The sequence below is a fragment of the Schistocerca nitens genome, chromosome 4 (assembly GCF_023898315.1).
Source record: "Schistocerca nitens isolate TAMUIC-IGC-003100 chromosome 4, iqSchNite1.1, whole genome shotgun sequence".
Taxonomy (NCBI): Eukaryota; Metazoa; Arthropoda; class Insecta; order Orthoptera; family Acrididae; genus Schistocerca; species Schistocerca nitens.
The window spans coordinates 446,768,054-446,795,276 of record NC_064617.1 but is presented as its reverse complement, the minus strand read 5'-3'; positions in this window follow the sequence as shown (position 1 = coordinate 446,795,276).

Here is a 27,223-nt window from a genome sequence, read left to right as displayed (position 1 = left end):
ATGTATTAATCAGCTGCTTTGAAAAAGGTCATGACCTCCTAAAATCATGTCCTGAAATGAGATCCATTCTGTCTGAGATTTTGTCTGCTACACCTAGAATAGCTATTTGTTGCCCTCCCAATCTCCAAAATATCCTTGTCACCCCCTATGCTCCTTCTGCACCCATCTCCATACCCTATGGCTCCTAACCCTGTGACAATCCACACTGCAACACTTGCCTTATACACTCTCCTACCACCACCTGTTCCAGTCCTGTAACTGGCAAAAAATATGCTATCAAAGGGAGAGCCAACAGTCAAACACCATGTCATATACCAGCTGTTACGTTAGCACTGTTTGGCCTTTTACTTTGGCCCAGTTATCCCTCAGGATGAACAGGCATACGCAGAGTGTGTATACAGGCAACACACAATATCCTGTTGCAGAGCATGCTGTGCAACTTGACATTCATGACCTCGGTGCCTATTCCACCATACACGCCATCTGGATTCTTCCCCCAGACACCAGTTTCTCAGATTTCCACAGGTGGGAACTAGTGCTACAACATGTTCATTCTCGCCACCTACCTGGCCTTAATTTATATTAATTTCTTTTGTCTCAGCATTTATTCATATTAACTCCTCCTTTGTTCATTCCATTTTAGTTTCCTACATCTTTCATTTTCTGACTTGTCTGTCTTTTGCCATCCCTCATCCCACCTCTGTTGCATACAATGTACTTAGCTTTTCACTATTATTAACTCGTGCACAACACTGTAGTAGTAATCTGTCTTGCATATTACTCTGTCTTCCACCTTTAAGCTCTCAGGTTTTCAAATCTCATCCGGTGCAGTCACCAACATTGTCTTTCCTTCTCTTTCCATCCATTAAGACTCCCTTGATCAGGGTTCTGGGTGACTTTTCTGAACCATACCCCTTTTCCTAAACCTCTCCATTCCTTTTCCTTCCCCGTTCAACTCTTCCACCAGAAGAAGGAGCCACTGTCTCCAAAATCTTGTAAAAGTAAAATCCTTTTGTGTATCTGTTTCCCTGCTGCCACATGGTGAGTAGATTTCTTATCTATCCGTTTATATTATATTGTCAATAACTGATTATTTTCGATGGCATATTCATATTGATCCAATATGAACAGAGGAAGAATTATCACTTTCACAGAAATGAATGTAAATTCAAAAATACAGAAATAATTTTGTGTTGTGTAGACCCGGATATAAAAGAATGTGCTTGTGGGTTAGCATTGGACAACATAACAATTGTATTTCTCATAATTGTGCCAGGTGGGACCAGGTCATATGGTAAAACGCCTGTGACAGGTTTAAGGGCTGCCACAGTGTCTCTTGATGCAATCAGCAGATGTTTGCAGCAAGTTCTCCAGTGTTCTTGTTTCTAATAACCATGCCCAATGTGTTTACAACCTGGACCATGATTTTGATGTTGGTGTTACATTCTGTTGACATTGGACTAGGACACAGATTTGCCCATCTGACTAATGTGGTACTGCTGTCTTCACTCACTATTCACCTTACAGTTGTGTTTTCAGTTAATGAACTGACAGAATATGAGTGTATTAGAAAAATGGTTCATATTGAACAAATGTCCAGAGTACTATATAGGCCAAAAGTTATCAAACTCAAGTAGTTTTCCATTCTGTCTATTTCAAGAAGGGTCATGAACTACCACTTTTGTGATTTTATTGTGGTTAACTTATGGTTAATGAAACTGTCTTTGAAGAGTCATAACATTGGCAACAAGGACTGTAACCAATCCTTGTTGAAGTAAGGCCTGTCAGTCCATTTTCTGAGTGTTTTGACCATGATGAACACATAGTTTTTTTAGTTCTGTAAGCAACAGTTTGCGCAACAGCACCAGCTCATACAGAATCTCACAGATCTGGCATACCTACACTTGCTTCTGACAGTCCCAGCTTTCCAGCCATTCAGTGAAACTCAAGATGACTTGGAGGTGCTTCAAAATATTTAGCATTTCTTTTCCAGGCAAGTGACAATATGTATTCTGAGTTACAGTGAGTCTTTTTATTATTTACAAACCCACAGTTCTATTATATTGTGGTGACCCACACCACTATTGACCTGCTTTTAAGTAAACATTCTGCAACCAAATGCATGTATGGGGTGCTTGTTTAGAGTTCCCTTAATGTTGTTACACATCATGGATGGGAGACCTAGAATGCCTGAGTTGAAAGTGCAAATTTACTTGCTGCTGTGGACTACCATATTCAAGATCTTTAATTTGTGACATAGTGATTAGACTAGCTCTGGGCAGTGAAGTGCATGCTCAAATGTTACAGCAGTCAAATCCTTCTTTAGCTGAAGTTTCACATATTTCTAGGGTTTTTGAAATTTCTCGAGTGGCTCAGGTTAACATTTCCACAGACTGTGAGATATCAGCACTGTCATATCAACTGGTGTATACAGCAGGACACAATGTGTCTGGTGATGAAACTGTAAAATGTCACACAGTTCAGGTGACAGTGGAGCAGCTCGCACTCAAATGGGCAGGAATCGAGCCCAGCAACATAACAGGTTTCCCATTTGGCCCTGGCAAAATTTTTGCAGGCAACACAGTTGTCCTAAATGTTTCTCTATAATAAATGAAAAGCACCAGTTTGCTTTTGTTCTACAATGTGGTCAAAAAAAAAAATTACAAGCCATTCCCATACTGGAGGAAACATGAAAGCAATTGGAAAGACAAAGAATCCACTTCCTTACATGTAATGGTATTCTGCATTACTTGGACTGTGTTTTGGATAAAAAACTCAAAGGTTGTATACTGTTATGTAATGGATGAAGAAGATAGTGTGTAATATTGTAGAACAAAAGCAAACTGGTGCTTTTCATTTATTATAATGTTGTTCTACCAAGAACCGACGGAAGATTCTGTTAATATGTTTCTCTATACGTGCTATACCTAGTTGCCCACTTTATAATGATGTCTTTGAACACTCTTTTTGCCAGGGTCACATAGCAGATGTTTGTCAGAACCAATCACAGCATCAGGCTGGTACAAATAAATGACATTACATTGCCAGCAGCAGCCGTGAGATTCTCATTTTTTTCCTTTTTGGTACAGGGGCCTCAATCTTGTTTATTAATCAACCTACATCTCTCTAATTGGGATCTCCACCCTTAAGATCAGTGACGGCTAAAGTGTGATCTTAGGCTCATCATGAAATTCTCATATTACACCAGGTAGTTCTGAAATTAATGTATAAGCAACTAACTCAAACCATTCCTTTCTTTCTATTAGCAGAACCTTCAGTGGAAAATATTTTTGGACTTGATGCTTACTGTAACATTACACACTATCTTCTTCATCCATTACATTACAGTACACAACCTTTGAGTTTTTTATCCAAAACTCAGTCCAAGCAATGCAGAATACCATTCCATGTAAGGAAGTGGATTCTTTGTCTTTCCAATTGCTTTCATGTTTCCTCCAGCATGGGAATGGCTTGTAATTTTTTTTGGCCACATTGCAATAAAAGAATTGGCAGTACCAAAATTTTTCAAAACCCTCTCCATACCACTAGCCTTGCAGGATGGTGTTAAAGTGTAACTGGATTGCTGAGAGGAATTCAAAATGCTGTGCCCAATTCCTTATAGCAAATGGGCATCACTTTTAGTCATTATTCATAAACCAGGTGGTGTGTTGTGCTGACTTCAGAAATGCTCAGTGGATTGTGGACTCATACGACCATGTGCTTCCTGATGAATTATTATCAAAATTGGCAGGGAGGTCAGTATTTCTCTAACACTGAACTTCCGGGAGGCTATTTTTTCAACCCCCTTCGGGTGAGGCTTCATACAAACTATCAGCGACATTGCCCAAGTGGACAGGTTTCTGAATGGCATTGTGGTGATGGAAAGAATGCAGGAGGAGTATATATCAAATCTCCAGCAAGCATTTTTAGGCATTTTTGAAAGCCAGTGTAAAATGTAGCTTCTCAAAATACCCCTTCTCTCAGCATTCTATTAAGTACATAAGGTATTATCTTAGCCTTAAACCTATTTTAGATGATGTGATACCTGTTTCTCATATTCCAATACCAAATAATGTAGGGAATCTGCAGGTTTCTATGGATAAGGTTACATATTATGCCAGATCAGTGATTCAGTTCCAGAAAAAAGAACTCTGTTTGCAGGGGTCCATGGACATGTCACCAAACTGCTTATTGCCTGACATTGTGTTAGCCTAATAAATTTATCTTGACTCTTGGGCACATACACATCATCATACGTCATTGAGGCTGTTTTACTGTGTAAGTACCAGAATGGTTTGGCATGCCTTATCACATTCACCTTGCCAGAGCACCAGAAGTTCCACATTTTCCAGTATGACAACAAATTTCACCAGACCATAGATTATAAGACATAGTTGTTGAATTTGACCATGAGTCAAAGTTGCCTGAATGGACATCTCAGAGATTGCAATGCTGGCCAGTATTCTTGTCAAATTACCAATATCCCATTCATTAAAGTACATCAATGTAGCACATGGATGCAGATGCATTGTTACGTTTTCTACAGGTTCTGATAAGGAATTTGATAGAAACGAACTGTTTGCTTTCACTTTGGTTGTCATTTTGAACAGTCAGTGAAGAGTTTCCCATCACTTCCGGATATGTCACAGCAGCCATTCATAAGAATCCACTCTTGAGACTGGTTTCCCAGTTCCCAGTCCATACAAGTGGCTGGCCAGAGGACCTTATTTCATCAGCTCCCAACCTATAATTTGTTACAATTTCAGTCACATGTGTAACACATTAGTTCACGAAAACAAAGATTCTGTAACTTACCAAACGAAAGTGTTGGTACGTTGATAGAGACAATAACAAACACAAATACACACACAAATTTCAAGCTTTTGCAACCCACGGTTGCTTCATTAGGAAAGAGGGAAGGAGAGGGAAAGATGAAAGGATGTGGGTTTTAAGGGAGAGGCTAAGGAGTCATTCCAATCCCGGGAGTGGAAAGACTTACCTTTGGGAGAAAAAGGGACAGGTATACACTCGCACACACACACATATCCATCCGCACATATACAGACATATGTAAAGGCAAAGAGTATGGGCAGAGATGTCAGTCGAGGTGGAAGTACAGAGGCAAAGATGTTATTGAATGACAGGTGAGGTATGAGCTGCAGCAACTTGAAATTAGCGGAGGTTGAGGCCTGGTGGGTAACGGGAAGATATATTGGATATATTGAAGGGCAAGTTCCCATCTCCAGAGTTCTGATAGGTTGGTGTCAGTGGGAAGTATCCAAATAACCTGGACGGTGTAACACCGTGCCAAGATGTGCTGGCCGTGCACCAAGGCATGTGTAGCCACTGGGTGATCCTCATTACCAACAAACCCTGTCTGCCTGTGTCCGTTCATGCGAATGGACAGTTTGTTGCTGGTCATTCCCACATAGAAAGCTTCACAGTGTAGGCAGGTCAGTTGGTAAATCATGAGGGTTCACACGTGGCTCTGCCTTTGATCGTGTACACCTTCCGGGTTACAGGACTGGAGTAGGTGGTGGTGGGAGGGTGCATGGGACCCCACTGACACCAACCTATCAGAACTCCAGAGATGGGAACCCTTCAATATATCATCTCTTCCCGTTATCCACCAGGCCTCAACCTCCGCTAATTTCAAGTTTCTGCCGCTCATACCTCACCTGTCATTCAATAACATCTTTGCCTCTGTACTTCCGCCTCGACTGACATCTCTGTCCAAACTCTTTGCCTTTACATATGTCTGCTTGTGTCTGTATTTGTGCGGATGGATATGTGTGTGTGTGTGTGTGTGCGCGAGTGTATACCTGTGCCTTTTTCCCCCCCAAGGTAAGGCTTTCCGCTCCCAGGATTGGAATGACTCCTTACCCTCTCCCTTAAAACCAACATCCTTTCGTCTTTCCCTCTCCTTCCCTCTTTCCTGATGAAGCAACTGTGGGTTGCGAAAGCTTGAAATTTGTGTGTATGTTTGTTTTTGTTATAGTCTCTATCAACGTACCAACGCTTTCGTTTGGTAAGTTACAGAATCTTTGTTTTTAGATATATTTTTCCCACTTGGAATTTTTCCCCTTTTATATTCATAACATTAGTTCATGTCATTTTCTCAGACAGATTAAAATACGCCTGTGTTAGGCCTCTCTATAAGAAAGATGACTTCACTGATCTCAGTAACTGCAGATCAGTTGCACTTCTTACATGATTTTTCCCATTTTGTTTTTTGAGATGGTGCTGTATTCGGTACTTGTAGCCCACCTGATTAATAATGGAGTGCTTAGTCACTCACAGTTTGAATTTCAAAAGGGCTGCTCTAGTAAGGAAGCTATTTATATCACCCCTGAGCACATAACAAAGTTTTTAATTAATAAAATATCACCAGTTGAGATCTTAAGTGATGTACCAAAGACATTTGATGGTATCAACCTTAATATAGTACCACAGAAAATAAGTTTTTGTGGGGTATATGATTCAGCATAGGCCTGGTTTAGTTCTTATTTAGAAACAGGATGCAGGAAGCTGCACTGAGATGTACGAATTGTGCAAATGAGAATGCTGTATCATCTTCATGAGTTGAAATCATTACAGGCATTCTGTAGGGTTTGAACATGAGCTCATTACTGATCTTGTTCTTTGTTAATCATTTACCATTTTATCTGAATTAGGAGGCAACATTAGTCCTTTTTATTGTCAAGTCAATCAAATAAACATCCAAAGGGAATGTAGTAAATGGTGGTTTTGCCAAAGTTATTAAGTGGTTCTGCACAAATAGACTTGTTGTAAGAGTTGAAACAAAACAGCTCATCCTGTTTTGTACCGTCAAAAATACACCACCTGCTATAAATGTAGTTTACCATTATAAATATAGTTTACCAGCCTGGCTTAATAGCACACATAATTCTAAGAAAAGTTGTTTTGCAGTAGTAATATCCTGCTTCAACTACTTCCTCTCCCACTAAAGATAATTACCTATCTTAAAATAGACTGTTTAACTTATTTGCTGAGTACTTTATGTTAAACTGTCATGCATTGGATTATGCTTGAAAGATACTTGACTCTGTGTGTACCCATAATTACCTTTTGATGCACAAAACTTAATAAATTTACCTGAAGTGTATGACATTCTTCTAAGAATAAATATGAAATATTGATTTCGTGTATACAATTCTTTGCCTTATGCATTTTCATATTTGAGCTGCCCCATTTAATAATACTTAATTGCACCCATTTTAGATATATGTCTCACACAAAACTTGTTGCAGGGATCAGAAGAAACACTCAACAGACATCTGAAGCTTTTGCTGAAACAGATAGAGGCCAGTGTAATTGCAATCAGTGCTATGAAGATTCTTCTCATGTATCATCATATTAAACAGGTTAGAAATTTTTTACTGTGTGTGTGTTTGTGATTTTATTGATTATGGCATGATTACGCATGGATGTGGAATGAGTCAAAGCAGATACAATATAGATATCATACAATACAATACATACTGGTATATTACACATGGTAGAAGAATGATTCAAAACTGGTACAATACAATAATATAATCAAGATAATAAACAATACAATACAAAAATACATTAGTGATAAAAAACAATACAGATAACAATGACAAAGGAAATAATCTGAATTCTACTCAAATTACTTATCTCTGTTGAAGAATTCATCTAAAGAGTAGAAACATTTTTCCAGTAGAAATTCCTTTAGCTTTTTTTTTAATAGCATTTTATTTTCTTTAAGACACTTTATATTACTTGGGAGTGCGTTAAATATTTTTGTACTTGTGTACCTTACCCCTTTTTGTACCAGAGAGAGATTTTTCCGTTCACAGTGCATATCACCTTTTCATCTTGTGTTATAATGATGCCTCATTTGTTTCATATTCAGAGGAATTGAGAAGAGTGAAAGCCACGAGTGAGAGGAGATACTGTGATGTAGTGGTTAATATACCTAACTGTTTAAAGAGATTTCGACATGAGATTCTTGGAGGGACACTACATATAATTCGGACTACTTTTTTCTGGCGTACAAAAAATTTTTTTGAAAGTTGTGAGTTGCCCCAAACGATTATTCCATAGCACATCACTGAAGGAAAGTAGCCAAAATATGCAGACTTTGATACGTTGATGTCTCCAATTTTGGAGACTATTCGGATGGCAAATGTTGCTGAGCTAAGCTTTTTTAGTGTTTGCTGTATGTGGAATTCCCAGTGAACACCTAGGAACTTTGTGCACTGAGCACTCTGTAACTGTTGGCTCTCGTGTGCAATGTTAATCTCTTGTGGGCTTATGTAACTGGATTGGAACTGCATGTAATTTGTTTTATTGAGGTTTATTGCTAGAGAATTTGCCATGAACCAGTTCAGAGCATTTGCAAGCGCTTGGTTGGTATTTAACTCTACGTCAGTGGAGGTTTTGCTGGCTGTCACTATACTTGTGTCATCTGCAAACGTTGTGATATTGTTAGCACTATTTGAGGCCTGGGGTAGGTCATTAATGTATATAATAAATAGGAGGGGACCAAGGACTGACCCTTGTGGAACTCCATGATGTACTGTTCCCCAGTCAGACTCTACCCCTCCTACTTGTAGATTGTTAACACCTAATACTATTTTTTGTTGTCTGTCTTCTAGATATGATCTGAGCCAGTTACCCATTTGTCCATGGATTCCATATTGGGCTGCTTTTCCTAAAAGTATTGTGTGATCGACGCAGTCAAAAGCCTTAGTCAGGTCACAGAATATGCCAACGGGTAATTTTTTCTTGTCAAGGCATTCTAAAAGGTTATTTGTAAGTGCGTAAATTGCTTTGGTTGTAGATATGCCTGATCTGAAACCAAATTGTTGTTTACTAATTAGTGCAAACTTTTTAAGGTGATTGACAATCCTGACGTATATTAATTTTTCAAAGACTTTAGAAAATGCTGTTACAAGAGAGATAGGACGATAGTTGGCAACATCGGTGGGATCACCTTTTTTGTAGAGGGGTTCATCGTAACATACTTCATTCTGTCATGGAAGATACCTTGATTTAGAGAGGAATTGAATATATGAGCTAGAACTTTAGAGAGTTGATTGCAGCTGGTTTTTAGCAGTTTGCTGTAAATATTGTCTACTCCCGATGAATTTTTACTTTTTAGAGACACTATGGTTTTTCTTACTTCTTGCACGGTTATGGGGGCCATACCTATCATGTCTATAGAGTCAGGGAAAAGTTCTTTCAGAGTTTTTATTGCCTTTTCTGAAGAGCCTTTGAATGCTGTTTTCTCAGCGACAGTTAAAAAGTGCTCATTAAAGATTTTTGCTACAATATCTTGGTTTTGAACTAACTTACCTTCATTGTTAAGAGCAAAATTTTGGGTCTTGTTGGGGTAATTTGCACCAGTCTCATTCCGTATCACTTCCCGTATAGTTTTGGTTTTATTAGTAGAGTTATTAATTTTTGAGCACAGATCATACTTTTGATTTCTGAATGACTTTGTTCAATATTTTACAGTATTTTTTATAGTTATTTAAAAGGTTAGAGTCATCTCATTTTTTGAGGCAATGTACAACTCTCTCTTTCTTTTGCAAGAAATCCTAATTCCAGTGGTAATCCAAGGCTTGTTGGTGGATTTTTTAGTATGGGTTTTATATATTCTTTGTGTGTGTGTGTGTGTGTGTGTGTGTGTGCGCGCGCACACGCCTGTATGTTTCTTTATTTGCTGTAATTGTATGCTCACAAAAAGAATTAAAGCACAGGTAAACTGCCACAGGGTGCTTGTTATTTGACTAGTTTCACTAATTGAGGGGCTCCGGAAAGGCTCAAAATCATGAAACGTTCAATTTCTACTTTTTTGCGTTTTCTGAATCTGCAGACTATTACCTTTTAATAGATATATAATTTATTCAATTCCGAAGACTACAACTATTTTTAAATTTTTTTTAAATGTGTTCTACATGGGCGTGACCCACTGTGGCGCTGTTAAACTGCTGTCAAATGGTGTTATTATTAACGTCTGTGTTCATCAGATACATTTTAGTGATGTGAGATAAAGTATGTGTTGTGGCTAACCTGTGATGGTTCAATATATATCGCTGGTGTGATTGTCGATTGTTTCATGTTTATTTACTCTGTCGTTATCTCGAAAATATTCGTAATTAATTCTGTTTCTTGAGTCTCTGTTTTGTTGAAGTATAATAATGAGTAAAAGTAAAGTTATTAGAAATCCTCTGAAGGCTTTTAAGAAAAGGAGAAATGTTGGAAAGCCAAAGGTATGTGTTATTACTGTAAACAATAAAGACGATGAAAATCCCCAACATAGCTTGTGTCCCAAAGAAGAAGACAGTTGGTGTAAATATAACAAAGGATTGCTAACTGGTGAAGTGTACACTCATAAGCATAGTCTGCCTCATGCAATAATGGAGGTGATAAAACCTATTTTCAGAGACTTAGCAGCACCTGAACTGTTGAAAAAGTGTATTCACGGAAAAACTCAAAACCCCAATGAAAGTGTAAATAGTGTTATATGGTCGAGAATCCCCAAGACTGTATTTGTTGGAATAGAAACACTTCACTTTGGTGTGTATGATGCTGTTGCGACTTTCAATGATGGCAACATTGTAAGGTGCAAGGTATTTAGAAATATGGGAATGAAGATAGGTTCTAACATGCTACGAGCGATGCTTGCTTTAGACAAGGAACGCCTTCGGGCTGCAGACAGGGCTGTAAAGAGTCTAGAAATACAAGCAAGAGTAAACAGGAGGAGGAACAAGAGGAAGCTGGAGGAGGAGTTTGCAGAGGATGAAGATAATCCATCCTATGGACCTGGAATGCACTAAAAAGTTAATCCAATCTTTGTCGCTCGATTCCCAAAACTTTTATTTTCTCATACTAATTACATGTTTTCTAAGGATCTTCCAAACATATTTGTTTCAAACTTTCAGTAAATGTTACACAGTACCTTCTGCATAATTTAACACAGCCTTTTTCCAAAAAACTGTATATTTCTGAATATATAGATAAAAAATTGCAAAAAAATGTTGTGAATTTTCATTACAATTGAAAAAAAATCATCTTTAATAACTGAACTAAAATTTTGTAAAATCCCTGTGTTAAGTTGTAGCCCATATTCCAATAAATAATCTGTAAAAAGTTCAACTTCCTACCTCAAATACTTTGTGAGGAAAGATGTAATTTATAAGCGTTATTTTAACATTGCAAGTATAGGGTGTTCCGGAGCCCCTTAAATGAAAGCAGCCTGAGACATTCATTTACGTGATAGCAACACATCAGAAGCCAAGCTGTGATATGAACTTCTCATTCCTTAGCAGAGTATGTACTTTTGGAATAACAATGGTTTTCTGCCTATGGAGAAGAGTGACCAATGTATCACCTCTCATTTCCAACTTTCTCTTACATGAGATATTAATTCCTTTATTTATCCATAGCTTACTTGTTTTTTAATGGATTTGGTGGATAACTTTTTAGGAAATTGGTTTTCCTTGTTCTTTAGTGTATTTTTGGATAATGTTTTAGGAAAAATCCATCCTGATCTGACTTCATGGTCTGGTCTGGCAGTTTTTGACAATATGTGCAAGCTTCAGGATTATTTACATTTTCTGAAAATGTTACTGTACTGTTTATAACATGAAAGTACTTTGGGATCCTTGCTTTTTTTTTTTTTTTTTTTTTTTTTTTTTTTTATAGATTTGTATTTTTGGTTCTGAACATACTTTAGTACCCATAGTGACCCAAGATTTCTCTGTAAGACATTTCATTGGTTTATCACTAATCACTCTCACTGTTTTCATTTAGTGTTTCTGATTATACATGTAACTAAAGTTATGTAATGTGACTGACTGTTCACCATTACCTGACATATCACATATCTCATGGTAGGCAAGTGTTTGCTTAAATTCAGTTTGTTGTGTTAATACATCATCTATTAGTGTACAACCTTCTTGAGCTACTTCAGTAGGGTAATTTATAATTGACACTAAACTGTAAGTGGCTAATAACATATATAGATCATTTTTAATGTCAGATTTCTTTAAGAAACTGACATTAAACTCACCACAAATATAATCCATTCTTCCTACCTTACAGACCGCACAAGGAGCCAACAAAATTTTTCATACATACTTCACAATTACCCAGTGGGGAAGTATGTAACATGACAAAAACTGTTGTAAGTCTGGTTCTTCAACAACACAGGTTTATTAATCGCAAATTATTTGCAAAGAAATTGCAGAAAGTAATAATTCCTGACTCTGCTGTAAATGCACCAAATGAAAATTTTTTGGAACTCTCTCTTTTAACTTTTGCTGGTAAGTTTCCCATTTACAAAGTATAACAATCAAAAGTCTATGGTGATAGATTCTTCTCAAATTTTGAAAAAAAAAAAGACTTCTCCACTTTTAAAGTTTCTAATCCAAATGTCATTTTCTCTAATTTCTTTGTGGTTTTATTTGCATATGTAAATGTAAAGGAGCAGTCAAATGAAAACGAGATAGATGGGAAAAAATGGGACAGACTCAAACATTCTGAGGGATCCGTACAATCTTTTATGTATATAGGTAGTTTATTCATCCTGGCAATTAAGAATTCAATGATTCGATATTGGCAAAATATTCGTCCTGGTAATTCCAAAACTTTTGAGAATGTTTCAATTTTAAGTTTTAAGTTCAGTTTTTCGTGTAATTTTACATTTGCCATTGTAATTTTCCATTTATTTTATTAATTCTTGAATAATATTAACATGCAATGCTAATTAGGATGAGAATGAGGAATTCTACCTTATGCAAGACACCTTTTCCGTTTCATTTTACCCAGATGTGTTTCAGCACTTTTGTGGTATCTTCAGTAGGTTATTTTATTTTCTTACTTACATGAAGTTAATGGGTATTTATGTTAATGACCAATAACCAAATACCCAATAAATTCATGTAAGTAAGAAAAAAAATAATGCACAAAAAGTGCTGAAACATATCTGGGTAAAACAAAACTGAAAAGGCGTCTTTCATAAGGCAGAGTTACTCGTCCTATTTACGTAGCAAGCTCGGTCATAAGAAGAACTGCAACACCACAAGATGATTACTTTTAAAATTAGCTATGGAATAATGTTTGAGTTAATTGAATCAAATTTTAAAGATCTGTGAGTGAAATTTTTTGCAATCCTATGCACTCGGGCATCTCTTAAGTTTTAAATTATAATAATAATGATGATTAGGTATGTATAGGAGTGGAGCATCTTCATCACTTCTTCACTGGTAATTAGGTGAGATTATGGACAAATGTGGGTTTAGTAGTTTGTATGAAAATTGAAAATTAAATAAACTCAAAGAATGGAAACTCCAGGTAGGAAAAGAAAAAATGGCTGCTTATTGTAATGAAGTTGCAGACAGGCACAATTAAAACACACTTACATAAAGCTTTCAGCTACAGCCTTCATCAGCAAAAGGAAATGCACATCTTTCATAAACAAAAGCAAGCACACCTTACACACACATGACTAACAACTCCGGCAGTTCTTGTGTTAATGAAGGCTGTGGTGGAAAGCTTTATGTAAGTGACTCTTATTTGTGCCTGTCTGCAACTTTATGTGTCCACTTTACAGTAAGTTGCAATCTATCGCTTCCTTCATTTTTGAAAATTAAATACAAATGATTGCTTGAGTATTAATTTGAACTAGATATGTAATTGATGACTGAAAAAAGATTGAGTAGAACCACATTGTATATCAAAGCTGGAAAAAACATTGTCAGTAATTGTGTTACTAACTATGATACTTGTCAGATTTTGTGTTTCAAGGTCAACAGGAGGTACCCTACAGGTTTTGTTTGTGAGTTTGCAAGAATCAAAATATGTGACATAAATGGCCATATCATTTAATTGCATTAACTTGAAGTCTTAAATTATTACACCACCAAGGAACTATAGATCTTAGTATGTGACATAAATTTTAAATTAATATGTGTACCCGCACATGAGAAAAAGGAGTCTTAACAGATGGACTGTCAGTGAGATAACAGATGACCAAAAAAATTTTTTTCATGTGATACAATCATGAATTACCAATTTTAAGATTTTTTTCTTTCCTTTTACTGCTAAACATTGCTTCTTGCAAAATTCCATGATTCTAGATCAATGGGAAGTACCCTACAGGTTTTCAGGTTTTGATGAGCAAATTTGAGAGTATCAAAACATATAACATAAATGGCTGTATCTTTTTATTGCTTTGACTTAGGAGCTTACATTTTTTACACTGCCAAGGGACTGTAGACCTTAGTAAATAACATAAATTTCAACATGGTACCTCTACACCCGTCGATGAGAAAATGTGTCTTAACAGTCGGATAGACACACAGGCCAACAGACAACAAAGTGAACCTATAAGGGTTCTGTTTTTACTAACTGCATTATGGAACCCTAAAAATAAAGTAAACTGTTTATTATTTCAAAAGCAATCATCATAACTCTTAATACATTTACCCTATGTGAGATAGGATGGTCAGTTCCTACAAGGAAAAATGTTTGCAGTTGCCTATGGGACCATGACTCTACCAAGCCATGCACGGCTTCATCCAAAGCAAATTGACAGTCATGAATGTCTTTCTTCAGGGCACTACAAATATGGAAATTTCATGGGGAGAGATTGAGACTGTATGGAGGATGTATAAGGGCTTTCCAGTGAAACTTCTTCAGTGTAGTTGAAACAAATATGTAAACATGTGCCCCCCCCCCCTTTTCCCCCTTCCCCCCATCCCATTGCTTCCTGCATCCTATTTTACCTTTTAAGGTCAATTACCCACACCAAGAGCAAGAGGTTGCTCTAAACCTCTGTCCGCTTCTCCAACCTCTTTGGCAAGGCGTTTGGCAGTACGAGAGTAACTCCTTATACAGGAAGTCTTCAGCCACTATAGCCAGTTTTTATTCATATTTTAATCAGTGGCCAGGTTTGGATGCAGGAGACAATACATTTTGGTTACTAGCCAGTGATGGCTACCCCTAGACCAAGGATATGAAACTTGGATATTAACAGTTCTGATAAGAAGAGGAATAAATGTTTTAAAGCTGTCCACTGCTTCCATTATTTAGGTTTCCTCATAATGACTGATAATAAAATGAGACACTGTATTAGAGAAAGGATACAAGCAAGAAACAGGGTTGATTATGCATATTTACAGGTATTCAAGAATTCTCTAATTATAAGAACAGCGTAGGTAAGAGTATACTATTCGTTTGTGCAACCAGTGGCTACACATGGGTGAGAAATGGGGACAATGACTAAAGCAGATATGAATGACCTAAAGGCATTTAAAACAAAAATCATGTGATGAATTTATGGACCCGTGAGAGAGACAGAGTTGGAGAGTAAGGTACAACCATGAAATACAAGGGAAAGATCTAGTGAAATTTACTAAATCTCAAGAAGTATATTGGTTAGGACCAGATACCCAAACAATGAAAAGCAGATTGTATTCCACTAGAAGGAAGGGCCAACCAAGAGTCAGATGTTTGGACAATCTGTTGGCTAATGGAAATCTGAGGATGGAAGATAAAAACAGAGAACAGAAATGTATGGAGGAAGATTGTTGAGGAGGTGAAGGCCTGTCAAGGATTGTAGTGCCAAAGAAGAAGAAGAAGAAGAAGAAGAAGATGACCATAAAAGCAGATTTTCAACTGTTGTACTATAGTGGAATGCTGAAGATGTGATGGGTGGATTGGATTACAAATGAGGAGGTGTTGAATCAAATTGGCAAGAAAAGAAACTTTTGGCACAACATGACTAAAAGAAAGCATTGGTTGACAGGGCACAAACTGAGTCATTACAGAAGATTGAATTTGGTAATGGAGGGAACCATTGTATGCTAGGAGTAAAAATTGGAAAGGAAGGCTACAGCTTGACTACAGTAAGCAGATTCAGATGGCTGCAGGTTGCAGTATTTACGCAGAGATGAAGGGGCTAGATAAGAGGAACTGTCACGGACAAGTGCATCAAACTGGTCCTCATACCGAAGGCCACGACAAGAACACATGGAAGACTAAATTTTAGCAGGAACTCAGATTACTTTAATGTGATAAATTTGACAAGCTCAAGAAGATTTTTTTTTCTGTGTGCAATGCTAACAAGAAAATCTTTTTAACACGAGAAATTAATTGCCTTTATTTTTTATTAAACTGTTTTCACTGCATGTGAAAAAACTGGAAAAGTATTTTAAGCTGGAGAGACTCAGGTTCTGTGACTTCAAAAGAATGGCACCACAGAGAATGGCTAAGAAAACCCTGTAATACATGCAAAACTGACTCATAGAATTAAAGGAGGATATGATGGAAATGAGCATCACACAAGAGACATTAACAACAGGATATAATACAGAAATATCCTCATTCTGTACATCATTCAGATGTTATTGCTAGGTTAAAAAAAAAACAGAGATCAAAATCTGTGGTTCATCTAGGATTTGTTCCGAAGACCTTTCTGTAACCAAGTCTGCGCTTTACCACTACACCACCAAATCCAACATTGATTCTACTTTGGGAAAATGACACCATGAACCATGTTTCATTTATGGTGAATATCCACATTACAGAGAGATGAAAGTTAGGTTAAAAGATTATGAAAAATCCATGGTCTGACTAGGGTTCAATCCCACCCCCTTTCAGTTTTCAAGCACACACTGGACCACCAGGCCTGACTCAGACTGCACTCAAGCTTCATTGCTGTCATGTCAAGTGTACTGCTATTACTATTTTCTGAGTGTTACTGTGGAAAATGGCAGCTCAGCGACAGTGGTTGAAGCAGCCATAAGCTGACAGTGGGTGCCAAGATTTCGGCATACCTGTTGCAGCAAAAGGCCTGTTTATGCATTGTGAGGTGGACCAGTGTGAGCACCAACTGCAAATTTGATGATGCATTGGAAACATGGGGCTTTTGCAGGACAGGTCAGATGGTTTCTACATCTTCAAGCCATGGGTTTGTTACTTTGTACATAGTTGGAAGCTGTACATTGGCACACTAAATGAACTTCTAACCAGTACAAATATCCGTCAGTTTTAGCAGAGGTATTCACGAACCTGGCAGCATCTACCATGAAGAGGGGACTTCACCATGTACTGGAGTAATATGTGTCAGCAAGCAGCCATCACAAGTCCGGCCTCCACCACCACCTGACTGTCTTCTGGCACTAAGTCCTCCTTTCTGGATTTGGCATCTTTCAACTGGTAAATTGCCTCTATGCCCACTTCAGCAGCAGCCACATTCCTGTCCTGGGGGTAGCAGATTGTGACCAGGCAGTACAGCTGCTCACACTGCTACATTGACGTGGGCATCTTGGTGCCATGTGCCTCCACTTGGAGGGGCAGGTTCCGCACCTTGAAACCGTCATCCCCTTCGAGAATTCCATCAGACTTCCATGCCACTGGAACCGCATGCAACAACACCACACCTAACTGGGGCTCAAATTGCTGAGATTCTGGTCAACAGCTGGACACAGTCGCACTCCACGGGTCATTCACGCCACGTGCTAAAGGGGCCATGGGCACTGTGTTGCAGTGCTATGAGTGTAGTAAATATTACTGAAGTGTCCGTCTCTCTGATACTTTTTTCATGAACTACCAATGGCCTGCACCCTCACCAAGACTCATTGCCTTAACCCAAACCCTCACAGTAGTGGCTTTTCAGCCCGGGCCACTACACAAGTGCTACTGATATGTAGCTCTACAGATCAGTTTCTACTTTTAATGTGAGAAGAGTTGGAAAATCTGTGACCAGTGATTTTTCAATCTAATGTCTGCATGTAGTTTCTGTATAGTGCCATCCTGTGACTATAGAAATGATGTTTATCTTTGGCTTTTGTATTAAGTTGATCCAGAATAGAGTTTACATTTGACTACTGCCCTGCAAAACTGCTCTTAATATGTAAAAAAGTTTAAGAACAATATTTGGCAATGGCATTTAGGTTTTCCGTGCAGAATATTAGCACAGTCCTTTTCTGTAAACACGGGCTGTTTCACCCCATACTTACATTTCTTAATTTTTGTGTATTTTTAAGGAAAAGTAAAGATAATATGCAGACTTTATTGTAACAACATTTCCAAGATGTTGGTCAGGGTTTTGTTGGCAAAGAATATACATAATAATACTACATAAATTGAAGACCATTTTTGCAAAACTGAACATCTACAAAATGTTCAATTTTGAGTTATATATGAATTCATATATTTTAAAATGAAAGGAGTTGATTGCACTTCTTAAAATGTAACAAAACTTGACTCATATAGCATTAAAATGTGTGGAATGTTGCAAATTTTTGCAGAACTTAACATCTGTTGAAAGAGAAAATTTCCAAAATTTAACATCTACACAACACTCTGTTTTGCATCCGTTTTATAGCAAAATTTACTGTACTTTTCTGTGTTTATAATGATGGACTTTGATTCCTTCTGTTGGAAGTAGTGTTTGTGACCGTTCAACAATGGCAAATGTTTCTGTTGACTGACTTTCATTTGTAGCAAAGGCGCAAATTTAGAATTTGTCTGCTCTTGAAAGACCAAATGCCATACAAAAGTTTAAACTTCATATGTTAATACAAGAAATGTTGGTTGCTTCATTAAAAGTTTATAAATATCAATGATTATTCTATTTGAGCGTCTGTGAGTTCCTGTGCAGTCTAAAATAGGTAGTTCGGTATATTATTTTTGTTTAATACATACTTTAGACGGATTCAGAACCTGCTAGTGAAGCAGATTATTCATCTCCCATTCAAGAAGCACTTCATGGATGTAAAAGGAGGAGTGATGACACACCAATAAGAAGAAAGAGGAGTATTCAGTACATTCAACAAGGTGGAGGTGAGCCTGATTTAGCCTGTATACAACTGTCTGATAGCCATTAACAAAAGCTCCAAATGAACTTGTTGCGACACAGCAATGCTTTCACAAAACGACATGTTAGAATTTCAGGATAGAATCTACATTAATGATAAAATAAAGCAAGACGTGTTTCTTTTGAAATGTATTAAGATTGCTGAACCTAAAACGTGAACTTTTCCAGATGATAAAACAAAAAACAAGAAATCTATTGCCGGCCGCTGGTGGCCGAGCGGTTCTGGCGCTACAGTCTGGAACCGCGCGACCGCTACGGTCGCAGGTTCGAATCCTGCCTCGGGCATGGATGTGTGTGTTGTCCTTAGGTTAGTTACGTTTAAGTAGTTCTAAGTTCTAGGGGACTTATGACCTCAGCAGTTGAGTCCCATAGTGCTCAGAGCCAAGAAATCTATTACCTTAAGAAATAGAGAGGAGATTCAAGTGTGCTGCTACATTTAGGAAGGTAATGGGGGTATCAGATGCAAGAATAATAAATTTAGCTATCAAATATGTTATTTGTGAAATGCCGGAAGGATCAAGAGGATAAAATGTACACAGTCCTATTTGAGTCAAGAAGTAAATATAAAGAAAGTGAGGACTCACTTGTGTTCAGACCATATCAAAACAGGTCACCCAAAGTGCATCCTTCCTGAATACAAAAAAATTTTTACAAATATTTTAACATATCTTTTGGCAATCTGAGGTCTTACAAGTGCTCCTTCTGTGCAGAACCCATGTTGAAAATTAAAACTGCCAAAGATCTATATGAAAAAAAATTCCATGGATTTCTTAAACTAAAAGAACCAGCTACCATTAGTGTATGTTTTACTGCCAGCAATACTGTCCATTCCCAAAGCTGTCTATTAGGGAAAGTTTTTACTCATGACAAATCTGGTCATATAACTGTGCAGTAATGGAGGGAAATGGTTAGGTGTAGATGTAGAAAACAAAATACTAGTCATTACACATAGCTTTAAACACAAAAGTCACATGGAGCCAGTCAAATTGCTTCTGCTGAAAGATTTTTTTTTAATACATTTGGAGAAGAAACATCAAGAAGTGGCAAATTGGAGGCTGATATTAAGAATTTCCTGAGACTTATGTGGTTGACAAAATAAAAATTCAGTGATGGTGGCTATGCTCCTTCACTTTTGTGAGACATCAAAAACTTTCACAAAAAAACCTATATTATTTTCAGTCAGGTCACACAGCTATATGCTATCTGACAAGAATAAGAATAAGAATCTTTATTAGCCGTTCAGTATTTTCTTATACAATGTGCTTCGTCAATAAGTTCAGTTACAGAATAAAGATGGTTATATTCTCATAACAATGTATATATAAATCATATGCATGTTAGTGTAGTACAATAGCACACATTTGGAATTTTATTTATTGTTAATTTTACAATAAAAAAGAAAACATAATACAAATTTATATTAAGCGGGGAGTATTCATGTTGATGACACTATGTCATTATCATATACATTTTGATAACACTATGTCATTATCCGAAGATATTGATACAAATATAGAGCACTCAAAATAGGTCTATTATGCCTATATGTTATATACTGTTTTTCCAAATTTAGGTCCTACTACAGGCAGAGGTACCTTTCTCTATGTTAAAACAGCAAATCTGCCATATTACAATCTTTATATTCATCAACTGAGTAAAATGCATTACCTTTGAGCCATTGACCCAATGTTGTCTTAAATTTATTTTTAGATACTGTTTGTGCAATTTTTGGGAGCATATTAAAGAGTCGAGGCCTACATAGTTATAACTGTTATGTATCTTGGACAATCTAGAGCATGGCAGATCAATTGTGTGGTTTCGTCTTGTATTATGGGTGTGGACAGATGACCTAATGGGATATTGAGCTATGTTTTCTTTTACTTGTAATAAGCAATAATAGATGTACAAACAAGGAACTGTCATGATGTTAAGTTTTTTGAAATGTTCCCTGCATGTGTCCCTAGGAGATAAACCCACTATACATCGAAGAGCTTTTTTTTGCCATCTGAAAATTTATACTGAATTGAGAGAATTTCCCCAGAGCAGAATACCATACGAAAGATGGGGGTGGATATAAGCAAAACATGAATGCAGCAGTAAGTTTTGGCTGACATTACTCCTAAGCTTATAAAGTAGGAACATAGCACATGCAAGTTTAGAACAGACGTATGTGATATGTTTATCCCAGCTAAGTTTCTGGTCAATCATCATTCCTAACAGTTTAACAGACTTATTTTCTTTGTTTGATACCTTCAAATTAAAGAATATTTCCTCAGTTTTTGTTTCATATATGGATAGGAAGTTTGCACTAAACCAATGAAACGATTTTTCAAATATTATTATTATTATTTTTTTTTTTTTCGTACAGATTCAAGAGTCTGTCCTGAATTGATAAAAGTTGTATCGTCCACATAGAGGACTGTTTTACAGGGTAAATACTGCGGCCTATCATTAACATACACTACGAACAGGAATGACCCAAGTATGGAGCCCTGTGGCACACCTCTTTTTATTGTTTGTGGGTTTGAAAGCTGCCCATTTACACTAAGAAATTGTACTCTGTTGCTTAAGGATTCTAATAATTTCAGGGTGTCCTCTTCCATGCTGTAGTGTCTTAATTTCATGATCAAAGTACTATGAGATACAATGTCAAATGCTTTACTCAGGTCCAGGAGAGTAGCACAAGAGATTAATTTATTTTCAAAGCCATCATATATATCACTAACAATATTTTCAACCGCTTTAACTGTGGATAGTTTAGACCTGAAGCCATACTGTGAGTTACTTAACAAGTTATTTGTCTCAAAATAGTGATTCATTTGTTGGTGAACACAGTCTTCGATTATTTTAGATATTATTGGGATTAATGAGATAGGGCAATAGTTACTTGGATTTGATTTATCTCCTTTCTTAAATATGGGAATAGTTACTGCTATTTTCCAACAGTTGGGGAAAACCCCTTGCTGTAATATACGGTTAATGAGAGTGGATAGAGGGGTCAGAAGATCACTTGATATCTTCTTTATGACAAAGTTTGACAGACCATAGAAGTCCTCTGCTCTGGAACTACTTAGTTTGCCTATTGCGTTGCTAACATCATTTTCAGTTACTGTTGCCCAGCAGAATTTATGGACTACATACTTATTTGAACCTAAAGGAGTTTTAGCATCAAGCATGGCATTGGGGGGAGACAAATCTTGTAGTAAACTGAAGTTAACTAAGTGTGAGTTTAAGATATCTGGGGCTATGGGTGTATCTAGTTGATTTGTTGGTCTATTTATTTCACTTTTAATTACTTCCCAGACAGCTTTACAGCTGTTTCTGGATTTAAGAATATAGTTATCATTCACCCTACGTTTTGCCAAGCTTATTTCAGATCTATAAATTTTTCTTATTCTAATGTACATCTCTTTGTACTCACTGCTGTTATGAGATCTGTCCTTAAACATAAGAAGCATAATCCTGATGCTGCTGAGGTAGGGTGTGAACCAATTATTTAGTCTCTGTGGTTTATGAACTTGGTTATTATATTCTTGCAATTTCCTCTATAAATAATTTGCTTGTGTTATTCACATACATATCTTTGTATAAGATGTCATTCCAATTAACTGACCTTAATCTAGTTCTAAACTCTCTTATGTTCCATTCATTCATAGGCCTAACAGTTGTTGTTCATCTGGAATGCTGACTGGAACTGTAATCCATAGGGCATCATGGTCAGCTAGGCCTAACTTGACTACTCCAATTTCAGCATTATTTTCATGGATATTACTTATTATATTGTCTAAGCATGCATTATATCTTGTAGGCTTATCATTTAGACAATAGCAATCAAAAGCTCTTAGGCTATACAAGAATTCCAATATGATATGACTCTGTACCCTGATATCCATATTAATATCACTAAGATATTCAGTGTAGTTTAGAAAGAACTGAGAAAAAGACTGTCACAGTGCCATGCTGTGGTAAATCAGTGTGGCACTTGTAGAATACTTGACAGGGACTGGCAAGTTTATGATATGAAAGCCACAAGCAACACCGCCATTAAAAAAGTTAACATTCATAATAAGCAAAGCAGGAGTTCTCATATACCAGGAGGCTGGAAAGAAATCATGTTGTATCCAAACTGAAAAACACTTATTATGTATCTCCAATCTTGTTTGAAGTCCTGAAAAAGAATGTCACCAACTTCAGAGAAATGGATACTGCTTTGTTACTAAGATTAGAAAATAAAGTCAGAGCTAAGAAGGCTGAAGGTGTAAAGAAACTACTCAAGTATTTTGACAAACTCTTCATATGAAGCAAAATATTTTATACAGAAGCTCTTGAAGGTTGCAGTAACAATGACACGGACAACAATGAAGGGAAATTTGATGATGAACCGATTTCTTAGAAGCATTATATAAATTAACTTGAAGTCATTCACAAATAACAGATTATTGCTCATTTTGAAGACTGGTGATACTATAGTTGTTTTGCAAAAAAAAACCTACCATAAGAGTGTATAGTTCCTTGTAGTACTTATATGAAAATATTATTTGGATGTGACTGTTTGTTTGTGTCATAATGAGGAAAAGTCTGATGTGTTTTTAAATTTCTGTTTTATATATTTCTTAAGTTATTCAATAAAAATTGTTTCCTGAAAAGTTTACTTTATGTAGATGTACAGTTTTGCAAAACAGTCCTCAATTTGTCCACCTCCATAACTGAGTGATCAGTGCAGCTGACTGCCATGCAGAGGATCTTGGTTCAATTCCCAGTACAGGCAGAGATTTTCCCTTGATGAGAGGACAAGAACATGACGCACTCATCCTTATGATGCCATTTGGGGAGCTGCTTGACAGGGTAGTTGCAGCTCCAGTTCATGAAAACTGAATGGCCAGGAATTCGTTCTTCACTATGTCACTGCTCTATACTACTTTGGCTTCTGACAATTTGTGTAAGGAGGGCTTAAATGAAGGTACGAGACATCATAATCACCAAACATGATGAAATTTGCATATGCCACTTTGGGATAATATAGTGAGACATCTACACAGTGGAAGCATGTATCGTCACCTCCCCCTGAAAAATTCAGAGCTAGGTGGCACTCACCACCCTTTTCAGTATCTGAGGTCTAATACTCACCAAATTCCTCAAGCACAGAAAAACCTTTAACAGTGACGTGTACTGTGAGGCATCCCACAGCCTATGCAAGTCCATTGAGAGCAAATGACCTTGAGCATCCACCCTATAGCCCAGACATGTCACCCTAGGACTTCTAAAGAGTAGAACTTCACCTTATTCTTTCATACCTTTCTTTTGAACATCCCTCATACTGCCAAGTTACATCATTGGTTAGATTCAATGTTAAATGCAAGTCCTATGAATTAAGGAGCAACTAATCAAAACATATAATGTCCGTTGATTCAGATGTTTCAGAAAAAGCAAAAAATTGATATCTACTAAACTATCCAATGGAACATAAGGCTGTTTTCACAATTAATTACCTGTTGGGATGTTGAAGTCGATCCCTCTTTGCAACAGATCAAAATTTGATTAGGTTGGTTATAAAATCAATTTATGTTTTGGATAACAAATGTTTTGATCAGTCACCTAGGACATTATATATTTTAATGGATTTTCAGTATATAAGCTTCATTAGTTCACACAAACTTTAATACCAGAAAATAATTATTAACTTACAATAATTTTCAATTGCTTCACAGTAATTATAAAACTTAGGAAAAAGGAACATTAATATTTACTTTAAGGAATGCTACAAAGCCTTAAATTACATAAGAAAACTGTTCAACACAATAATTTGTTACAGGCAAAATTAACTACATTTTGTCGATTCCTGGTCCTTCTTGTACACAGTCACGTTCAGTACCTTCAGTGAAGCTGCTGAATGGAACCTCTAAAGTCAGTGAAAAAAATATCAAATTATTCTTCTTCTTTCTATTGTGTACCAAATCTTAAAGTGAGCAGTTTCTTTACATCTTCCCTTCTCCCTTCCTTCATTATATTTGACAATGCTAGTATAGGTCTTTCAGTAGCAGAGAACGTCTTCTGTCCATATTTTGATGATGTTGTGAATGACTTAGAAGGGTCATCGAAGTAATAATGAATTTCTGTTTTAAATTTTATATCCTGACCACTGACATTCTTCAGTTTTGACTTTTTCAAAATTATTCTTTTTTACTTCACTGATACCTTCTATCTTTTTCCATTCCTTTGAGAGTTCTTTATAGTTCTTAAGCTCCCAGTCTTTTCAATTTACCCACATTTCCCCAACTTCATTATTGATCTGTATACTTCTCTGGATTCAAAAATTCTGAAATTTGGTACAGTATTTTCTCAACTCATCCAGAGACCATGTCTGAAGGTAAAAAGGAATTCCCTTGAACTGGAAAATATAGATACACATTCCTTATATGTTATGGAGAACTTTTCAGTAGCCGGAATGCAATAGCATGAATCAAATGTTGAGTCTGAGAGGTGTGGCAGCCCGGTCAAAGGACATTTTAGAAAGAAAATCTGTAATGACTGATGCAATTTATTGTGGTCCTCTTCCAGCTTGACTTGATCCATACATAGAAAACACAGTATGTGGTTTTTATATTTGTTACACAGAAGCCATAAAATGCAATTTGTCAGGCATAATATGCCTCTCCAATATTCAATTTTGTAGAGGCTGGACATGCTGCAAGTCAAAAGCAGACATTTTATTTCCATGTGGTGACTGCTTCATTAATTAATGAATAGCTTGAGCTTTCAGCCTGTGAGCATGAAGTTCAGTCATTAACTTCTTCTTTTGATTTGTATTTACAGCACTTTGAATTTCGTGCTGCATTCTAAGGCAATACCTGCATCTATCACTGTCAGGGAAGCCAAAACCCAGTTTGAATTTGGAGTTGAAAATTCTGGTGAAGAATGATTTCTTTAAATTTGAGATCAGTTGCTGTATAATTTGAAAAGCTTGTTTATATTTAATTCACACAAGAGAGACAGTCTTTTGCTTTTGTTCCAATTGTAATGACTTTGGGTGAAGATAAGAATTCTACCAAATGCTTTTTTTAGTTTCATACTTGCCAATATTGTGATCATCCCCCCTCTTTTATCTGTTACTCCTCTCGCAGATGCAATTCGTTTTGCAGTGGTATTTAATCTTGTTTGTCCAATACCAAAGAGTTTATGAAAAAATGCAGCATACAGGAATTTTCTCCCCCTCTGATTTCACATGCAATTTACAAAAACTCAAGTTAGCATGTGATAGTTACTTTGTAAAGTAACGACATCGATTGCATGTTAGTGCTGAAAGATGGATAAAATAAATAAATAAAAGTAATAATGTTCTTGGTTTAGATTAGGACATTGGAACATTAACTGCAAGTGTTTCAGAGTCTGTTGGGTCATTTCCTGTTTAGTATCAGTACAAAAATACACTTCATTAAGAAGAAAAATACAATGAAAAATAGTGTGAATCTGTATTAAATCCCCAACTTACGTGATATTTCACTGTGACAGCTTTTGGTTTTACTTTGGCACTTTCAATATGGATGCACCGACTCTTTAGACTACTTACATCCAGATCTTCTTGTTTTATTTGGTTCTACATAGAACGTTTACAGGGATAGAGCAGCAATTAAAACAACCCTCTCTATGTTGGCAGGGAGGGGTCAAAATTCATTAAATGAGTATCTTTATCATGATGTCTGGGACAAAAAAAGAAAGTGCTGTTTATCTTAGCATTGTTTACTGATGAATGTTACGGAAACAGATTCTGTTTGTCTGATAAGATGGTATAAACCAAAGATTTACCTGATTTCTGTTTCCACTTCGCTTTTTGACTTCTTCATCATTCTTTTTTGTGTTTTACAATCTTTATGCTCCTCCCCTACAGTCACACTTTCCTTTTCTAAATCCATTGGATGCAGTACACACAAAACACAACAGCATACTGCCACAATGCAGTACTAACAACAACAATTTTGCTAAAATGTCAAACAATACCAGAAGGCAATAATGCTGACTAAAGCTTTGAATAGCTGCAAGCATAGACAGATGTTAAACTTGACCATACTGCCAAAGTAGATGAAGCAAAAGCAAAGTGAAACATAAATGGTGGACATTATATATTCTAACTCATTCAATCATGTGGACAATATATGATTTGTTTTAACTGCTCATTTTCAAGATAATTTTTTGATGTTACAGTATACAAATAGATGCACTCTGATGATGATGTTAGGTTTGTGGGGTGCTCAACTGCGTGGTTATCAGTGCCTGTACAAATTCCCAATCTTTGCACACTCCAATCTCGCCTCTTTTACGAATGATGATGAAATCACGATAACACAA